At 46.9% G+C, this 9,385-nt stretch overlaps 1 long non-coding RNA gene across 1 annotated transcript; it reads right to left on the reverse strand.

The window, feature by feature from the left end:
- Positions 1-3,102: 3,102 nt before the first annotated feature.
- Positions 3,103-4,572, reverse strand: LOC135396794 (uncharacterized). Its single transcript, XR_010423528.1, has 3 exons — positions 4,181-4,572; positions 3,267-3,358; positions 3,103-3,124 (listed from the first exon to the last, which is right to left on the reverse strand). It is a non-coding gene; the product is annotated as an uncharacterized LOC135396794 (long non-coding RNA).
- Positions 4,573-9,385: the final 4,813 nt, after the last annotated feature.

Here is a 9,385-nt window from a genome sequence, read left to right on the forward strand (position 1 = left end):
TAGTTATAGTTAAACTACTGTAGAAAGTAGTTAGTGGCCATCACTGATATCGGAGTTATCGTTCTATCGAAGGTCGTAATAAACGGGCTCGACTGTACGTCGCGGTGAAGACGTGCGCGCTCGCAGTGACGCGCACAGGGACACTGCGAGGGATACGCACCGCAGCTGGCACGGCATCCATGCCGCGCGGAAAACTACCAACCTAGAAATTGGCTCACCTGAAGATGACTCGGGCACGCGACTCATCTGCCATTCGAACCGGAACTTTCTGCTGTGGACGACGAAAACGTCCCCGTGGGCTAAAGGTGTCGTTCCGGAGAGTGCCCTGCCATTGACTTCCACGTGTCCGTTGTTGCTGACCACTTTCAGGGACGCACCGCCCGAGTCCACGAGCAGGACGCACTGCACCGGTTCTACGCCGGGTACGTTCATTCGTACGTCGCAGTCAGCGTCACTACATACACAACCAAAAGAAAAAAAAGAAGGCGACATCATGAATAAGAAGCCTTCATCGGCTGTGGCCTTGTCCGATTCAGTAACGTTACATGACACGCCTGCAGCCATGAAAGAGCATTTTTAATATGTACAGTACTATTTTCTAGGAATGCCGCACACAGTGTTGCAGTTTTTTTATCCGCAGCACAAATGATCGTTGTAGTCAAGATTGCAGACAATTTAAAAGAGAGAGAGCTACAATAGCTGTAATAGCCTTTCAGAGTGTTATTTGTTGATCAATTAATCTCTCTTGTCATTAATTTCTTAGGCACTTGAGGCTTTGTACGTATTTGTCTTTTCTATGTGTTCCAGCCTCAGAACATCAATTGTTTCGTGTTCAAAAACTTGTTGTTTCTTGGTGTGGATGCAACTGTCCCTTCAAAGCACAATCACCAAGCGGTTAACCGTAAGCATGCACACGCCAAACAGTAAAGTCTACTGCAGTTACTACTCCTCACATTTTGTGACTGCAAGAAACAAAGAAACAGATGTGATCTCTGGGCAAGGTTTTGAGAAGCAAAGTCCGTCGAATAGAAAACTGACAACAGCTCACAAAGGCATCACACCAGATGTTACGTAGTACAGGGTTCGCCAAGATAAACTTCGGGGTTTGTAACGAAGATAAAACAAATTAGAACAGTGTCGGAAAGGTAAAGTAGATATTAGAGGACGTATTATGCCCCAAAATTTTATGTCGATACTGCCATTTTGTCCGTTCCTCTGCGGATAAATCATGAAAATTAGAAAACCGCCGCTGCCTATACGGCTATACCCGTGTTTCAGCTCCTTTCCGTCAGATGGCGAAACGGTCGAACGTGGCGCTGCAGACGACATCGAAATCTGAACAAGTGGAACCGAATGCAGAATCGTACTCGGCAACGCCGCGTTCGACTGTTTCGCCATCTGACGGAAAGAAGCTGAAACACGGGTATAGCCGTTTAGGCAGCGGAGATTTTTTAATTTTCACGATTTATCCGCAGAGAAACCGACCAAGCGGCATTATCGACATAAAATTTCGGGGCATAATACGTCTTCTAACATCTACTTTGGCTTTCAGACACGGTTCTAATTTGTTTTATCTTCGTTACAAACCCCGAAGTTTATCTTGGCGAACCCTGTACGTCTCGCCCCAAGTGTCACCGTTACCACTTTTTGAGCAGATTGTGCAGAGTTTTTACGGATCGACGCATGCACTGTTCACACGTTCCACAAAATCGTACGGCAGAGCAGAGCCTTAGCGATGGAAGGTGGGGCCAGAGAGGGTTCCAAATTGCAGGGCCTGGCAAGTTGTTTGTACAGTATAGAAAGGGCCTGACTTTTTCGGGTTTTATTTTTGGCCAAATTCGGGGGGTAAATATCGGGTGATATTTTTCATTCGAAAATTCGGGTGTAATCGGGTTAAATCCCGTTACGGCATATTCTGTCGTCAGGAATTCGGGTGATCTTTTTTTTGTTTAATAAAAATTTGTCTTAACATGGAACTAATGTTTAGCAATGTTATCAAACTTTATTTTAATGCACGCTTATGAGTGTGCCACGCGACCCGGATGTTTTCGGGTAGATTCGGGTTAAACCCGAATTTTACAGATTTCGTTCGGGGGGGGGTAAATATCGGGCGGATACGGGTTTAACCCTAAAAAGTCAGGCCCTAAGTATAGATAGGGTTCTTCGTTTTCGGGTGTTACAATTTTTGAAATTCGGGGGGGGGGGGGGGGTTAAAATCAGGTGCCATCTACACACAAGAATTCGGGGAGAAATCGGGCACTACGATCTCTGTTTCACGTGTCATCCGGGAATTTTCGGGTCAAGCAAAATGCATGTGAAACAAGCCACTGCTGTGGCACTTGGACCGGAAACAAGAATCTTTTATATTTCAGTGAATGAGTGTGGTAGTCAAACACTTTCCCCGAGCTCCCCAAGAGCTCGTCTTTCGCTCCTCCAGGGGTGGGGATTATAAAAGGAGGACAAATAGGAGTCACAAATAGGTTGTCACAAATAGGAGTCACAAATAGGAGTCACAAATAGGAGTCACAAATAGGTTGTCACAAATAGCCCTCTTTGCTGGTATTATGATTCACTTTTCCGACGGTCTAGCTAGAACGACAAGTTGAAGGACCGTAAGGATTTAGGGAAGATATCGGGTTTTACCCGAATTCTTGAAAATTTGTTTGGGGACGGGGAATTATCGCGAAAATCAGGTTTAACACGAAAACGAAGAATCCTAAGTATAAAGCGGGAATGAAAAGAATTTTTTTTTATTTACAATCTCTTTATTTACAATACGAATGAGCATTTTCTTGCCTTTGTTTAGAGAGAAAACTGACAACATGAGAGGGGGGGGGGGCTCTTCACGTTTACCCTCACACAAACTCTCCTCGCGACAGCTCTGTGCCAGACAGAATTCCCTACGCTGTACAATTGGGTTTTTTTGCTACCTACAGAGAAAATGCGCCGTCCACGTCTCATTGCGTGTCGTCATGGGAACCACAACCGTCGGGTTGTGGTTCCGAAGACCCACATAAAAAAAAATCCTGCTAGTTCTCTAAGGGTGCCGCAACTGGGCTTCCTTGACGCCGTACCCAGGGGTACGGCCCAGAGAATCCTTACCGGGTCTTTCTACTGCCGCAGCCTGGCGTGCACACATGCGAGAACAGATTTTGAGCAAAGTCACAACAGGTGCTCAAGACATCACGATGACACAACGTGTCTGAGCTGCATATATTTCTAAGGCAAACGTCTACTAGTACGCTGAATCAAACAGGTGCTCCCACCTTCCAATCTCGCAGCGGCCTGTGGTGACCGGGTATTCGGAACCGTCTTCTCCATTTCTCTTAATCACAATCAATTTTGGATGACGCTTCATCTGCATAAGGAGGAAAAAGCGCGTTCGTCATGCCAGACATCAAGTCACACCCGTTACCGCAGGAATACGATACACAGTCAGCCGAGGATTACAAAAGGCGAAAATAATGCCTACTCACCCAAAATGACCTGTAGAAGACACAGAAATCAACCCTTTAGAACAGACGCGCTATTTGTAAACGTTAAGCCGGTAACCGCCGATTCGGCTGAGGTGCTTTTCTAAAATTTCAAACGCTGAAAAATATCCCCAATATCGAAAACATACTCCCACCAACAGATAAAAGGTAGGAAAATATACCTTTCTTGGGGTATTCGCTTTGGGATGCGAGATACTGCTTAGGTTAAGTAACTGAGAAAGAGAAACCTGCATCAACTGATTTCCTACGACACCTTATGAGTACGAAGTATAATATCGCCCTGTTGACTGTCACAGTTAAGCTTATAACGCTAACGGTGACCGTGTTGCGAAACCAAATTTGGCGGCATCGCTACCACGCTCACCGTGTTCGCCATAACAAAAACAGTAGTTCCCATGATCACTCAAGCAACACATAGCATCGCAAGGGCCAGTATTACACCAAGATGCTGTGCGTTGCAAGACATCACAGTGTATGCCCAACATAATTGTGCTAACGTTAAAGAAGGGGCTAGTATGACTCCGAAAAACAGCTCGACGCTACCTCACAAGGCCCGACGCATGTAAACCAATGGATTTTTTCCATACAGTATTGACCATATAATCATCGTAAAACCTCACTCGCATAATATACTCATTCCCAAATACATGTGCAAGTACAATTAAAACACTATAAAGCTTACAAACCTGAAACCTCGTACTGTTTCGCCGGAGACTCTTCTTCTGTGCAACGGTTTTTTCAGATTTGACTTAAATAAACATTCATACGCCGCGCGCGGTTACCCGCGCAAAGAAAGAGTGCCTCACGTGAACATTTGGTTTGAATTTGTAAAACGATATTACTAAGTTTATATAATTGAAGTATTTCCTCGACAGTTTAAATATATTTCGAAATTTTTTGCGTATTCATACGTTACCATGTTTAAGAAAATGTGTTTCGTCAAGGAGGCGGTTTTTATTTTCAACGAGGTAGAAAAGCCCGGGATCAGCGCTGATTGGTCCATGCGAAAAACGGGCACGCAAACGAAGACGACAAAGTACCAAAGTACAAACACACACAAGCTCAAACTGGCAACTTAAGTTTCTTGTACGTAACACACATGGTATGGACTCCGACTTTCTACACTGATTGTTTGCTGTAGGGACCGGGATACGGCAGATAAGGATTCGAAGTTCAAAACCCAAACCACTACTCGCGGTTTTTTTAGTGCGTCTACTTTCGTGTGTAAATCTGTAAATTGTGAAATGCATCGGACATTTAACAAATGCAAAGTTCGTATGGCACGACAATAGAAGGTACCGTTTCAAGATACGTGCAGATGTCTGTCATCTTTACGTTCTTTGATTTGTATACATACGATATTGCGTCTGTGAAGCATGGGGGTGTCCTGATTTGTGTTTATTCTTCTCCTAGCTCTCTCTTTCACGTTTTCGTCATGCCAGCATTTCTTTCTTTCTTTCTTTTTTTTTTTTTTTTTCTGTTCCTCGAATTCAGTCATCAAGCAGCAATATGCGTGAAACTGAAGACAAAAATCCAGCTATGCATACAACCCTTCGCGCCCTCTATCTTTGTTCGTCGTCTGCATCATATTAGAGAGTTTTAAGTGTACCGTACGCTACCCCTTACGTACGCAAATGCGATAGCGTACGATGCGCTAAAACTCACTACTGTCTTCCCGAGCCGATAATACGCTACGACCCAGCAGGGTGCGGCTCACGTGTAGCTATGGTGGTGGTGGTGGTGGTGGTGATAGGACTTGCCGTTGTCGGCCTCACGTATGTGGGCAACGTCACGACTCACGCCCTGGGGGAATGTGCGTCCTGGGCCGACTTCTAAGGGAACTGTGCCGACATATGTCTGAAAGCGTCTGAGGAAAACCCAGGAAAAATCCCAGACAGCACAGCCGGCACCGGGATTCGAACCCGGGTAGCTGTTGTTGGTACCTTACTTGAGAGCGATCGAATGAGGCCGTACGTCCTACGTGCTGATGGGCTGCGCGAAATGCTGACCTACCTGCATAGCGTATTAGGGGCTCCGACGTTTTGCCATAAATTACGCCGTGTGAATGTAAAATAATATTACCGTATGTATATATATATATAATTTATATATATATCAATGTGAACCTGCATTCCAAGTTTTACAGAAAAGATACATGCGCAAAACACGAGTACTGCGTATGCGGACGCCCATCCAGCTGTGTGACAGCCCGAGAAGCACCTCCGCCAGCGAGTATAGTCCTCGGGGGACGTCACGCGTTTAGGAGGAGCCAGCAGGAACAGTCGGGACTCCCGCACCTCGACGCGGAACAGGGTTCAACAGGTGTTCAACAGGTGTGTTCAACAGGGAGACTTTGCAATCAAATGGATTTCAAGCTTGCGGTATTCCCACAATCATTGACGCGAACTGAACGCAGTTGCGAAATATCTCGCTCGAAAAACGAAGGTGGAATATCATAAAAAACGACTTTTGAAATTTGAAAAAGTCTGGCTCCCGCCGAGCGCCCATGGAAGTACAGTCAAACTCCTTTATAGCGAACACCTTTTTAACGAAAATACCACTACAGCAAATTTTTTTGCGGTCCCACTGGAGCCCTATAGGTCCAATAATGGACATCCTTTTTAACGAAAATACCTTTGCTGCATTTTTTTTTTCTTGCTGTCCCCTGAGTTTCGTTGTAAAGGGGTTTGACTGTACTTGCTTTCCCTGGTACTGGTACTCTCCAACGTCACCGCGCATTCGTCATGTCATTCCTGCGCTGTTTCCTGACTCTCAGTAAAGCAGATGACCTCTGTTTTTTTCCATCTGTGCAGTGGTTTATCCATAATCCCAAACATGGAGAGGTGTCGAAAAAATTGGAGGGGGGGGGGGTCATTGTTATAGTTACGTCATTTTAACATATCATTACCGACATGTGTCTAAAGCTGAATTCACAAGGGCACCCCCTGTAGGGGGTACACAGGAGAAAAAGTTCGGGGGGTGTCACTGACCCAGGGATCGGACTTTTTTTTTTTTTTTTGTTCTTGTTGTTGTTTGTTTATTTTTTGTAAGATGCCAAATGCGAGTAAAAGTTTGTGACTGTAGCGCCAGTTTTTTTTTTACGGTGGAAAACAGAGCCCTGACCTGACCGAGTTCCGCCAAAAGGCCCTTCCAGCACTTCCCTTTTCGTTTTCAGCAGACGCCCACGAGAGCTAGTGCAGTACAGTAAATTATGGGGTAAATATTAAATGTGTTTATTACTTGTCTCGTGTTTTCGCCTGCTTTCACGAAAGGTTTTTCACCTCGAAAGACTGTCTCACACCGGTATACTGTGGCTGTTATGCACCAGCTACGATGTGCAGCAAATTTTTCACCGATCGTTCCAAAGTATCCCTCTAAAGAATGAAAAACAACTTTATTTTATGATAATCATTGGGGAGCTTCGTCGCCATGCGTCGATACTCTACCCTTCAATTCACGGAGGACAGGAATGCTACGCAGGCGAATGCGCATCCACGATCATACTGCGATTGCCCGACTATTGAAATAGTATCCCAGTATGCGTAATTCAGTTTTAACAGGTATCCCAAATGGAGACGCACAGGAGGGAACAGAATTGATAAAGAGCACTGCACTCTTATCCCTGTTTATCCGCGCGTTCGATGCTCTACCGTAGGCGTCCAGGATGGATAACACTTGGCCTATCGCGTCCTCACTGCTAAGGATTAAGGATAAGTCATCTGCATATGCAAACAACGGAAGGGCCACGGAACCCGGCAGCTGTAGCATACGACTACGAAGCGAGGTTGCGAGAGCTTCCGAGAGCTGGCTAAAGACCATGGCATACAATGCAGGAGATAAGGGACAACACTGTCGCACCCCCGATTTGATGGAAAAGGTACCAGACATTCCCCGATTGACTCCAATGGAGGCAAAGGCCTCAGCATAGAGAGCTCTTATCCAAGACACCACCGCACGATCAAAACCGACAGCTCCCAACACCCGGTACATGTACTCCTGGTTCACTCTGTCAAAAGCTTTGTTCTGGTCAAAAGAAACCAGCGTCGCCGACTGGTGGCGACTATGAGCCCAATAAATGGCGTCTCGCAAAGCCTGAGTGTGAAGCACAAGGGACCGCCCAGGGACGGCGCAGGCCTGTGAAGCAGGGATGACAGAACCCAGGACTGGAGAAACTCGATTTAGAATTGTAGTAGAAATAGTAGATAGATCTGTAGTAGTAAATGTAGTAGATATACCGGTCGGTATAGGCATTAGGGTCGCGACTACGTATGGATAGACAATACTCTGCCTTGTGTATTGTCATCAAGCAGGAGAGATACCTATGGAGATATACTGATATAGTGTATTGGCATCAAATGGAAGGCCGGCCACAGGGGCAGGTATGGTGTGTATTGTCATCAAGCAGGAGAGCTACCTATGGAGGTAGTCCCCTTTTGACAGACACTAACTTTACGTTACAGTATAACAACAGGTATGGTGTGTGTATTGTCATCAAGCAGAAGAGCTACCTATGGAGGTAGTCCCCTTTGGACAGGCCTGTATTGGCATCGGAGCGGAAGACCAGCCACACAGACTGGCTCCCTCTAACGTTTCACACGGACTAAACTAAGGCTACGTAGATGCCAACTCTAGAGCAATCTGATCTCTAGATTAATATGTGTGCTGGACGTCACCATGCAACGAACGAAGACTCGCGGAAAGCTGCGAACGTGACAACGGCACACTGTACTTGGCCACCTAAAAGTGAAGCACATACGTACCTCTACCATCTTCAAAGAGGACCGAAGATGTCTGCCACCATCTTGCAAAGTGCACAGCTCCCAGCACAGCTCTCTCTCTACGAAGAGCGCGACGAACCCCTGCTCGAACAAGATTTAGCACTTCTGCTACACTACGGATGCGGCCACCCTGTGCTGCAATGCAGCGAGAAATCCACACCTGGTAGTTAATCTCAACTGCCAGAAGGAGGAACTGTTTCCTATCGCGATGCGGGACGGGAGGCTGAAAGAGCGTTTGAATGACAGCCCACCGAATGCGTGACACACCGAACAGGACTTCAACTTTGTGCCATAGAGTATCGGGCACAAGGCACTGATGAAACGCGTGTTCCGCAGTTTCGTGACAAGCACAGAATGGACAGAAAGGAGTGGTGACTCCGTACCGAGCCAGACGGTCCCGAAGCGGTAAAACGCCGTGTGCCAAGCGCCATTGCAGGCTAGCCCGACGTGCGTCGAACCAGCCCGCGGTGACAAGACGCCAAGCAACCTGCCGGGGCACACCAAGGCCCACAGCCGGCGGAGGCATGGCAAGAAGCTCCAAGAGAGATTTGTACAGTCGCTTCACAGTCCAGGTAGAAATGCGTTCACCTGGGTAGGACTCGCGCAGGCGCCGCATGGAGGAGGCATACTCCCTGAGGTGGGGTGCGACAAACTCAGACCGAGGCCTACTCAGCGAAAAAGCCGAAAAAAACCTGACATCAGGACCCAGGAGGAACTGTAACAGATCATGGGCAGGGTGGCACGGCTCCATGAGCGCATCAAAAATACCGTTAAGACCAAGGGCGAGACACTTGGTCTTCATATGTGGAACCCATAGGCCACCTAACTCCCGCTGCAGGCACATGCGGGCGCGTGACACCCATTCCACGCTGCCACCCCAGATGAAACGAAAAGCTGTGCGAGTAGCAGCTACCAAGATCTGACGAGGGGGAATAACGACACTGCCATGGTACCAGTATTTACTGAAAAACCATGAGGCGGCAAGACGGGCTCGACACGTGATAGGGAGCACCAAACCTCTGAGAGAGAGAGAGTGTATTGGCATCAAATGGAAGGCCGGCCACAGGGGCAGGCTTCCTGCAGCATCTCATAGACTCGAACAACATTCTGAAT

The sequence above is a fragment of the Ornithodoros turicata genome, chromosome 1 (genome assembly GCF_037126465.1).
Source record: "Ornithodoros turicata isolate Travis chromosome 1, ASM3712646v1, whole genome shotgun sequence".
NCBI lineage: Eukaryota > Metazoa > Arthropoda > Arachnida > Ixodida > Argasidae > Ornithodoros > Ornithodoros turicata.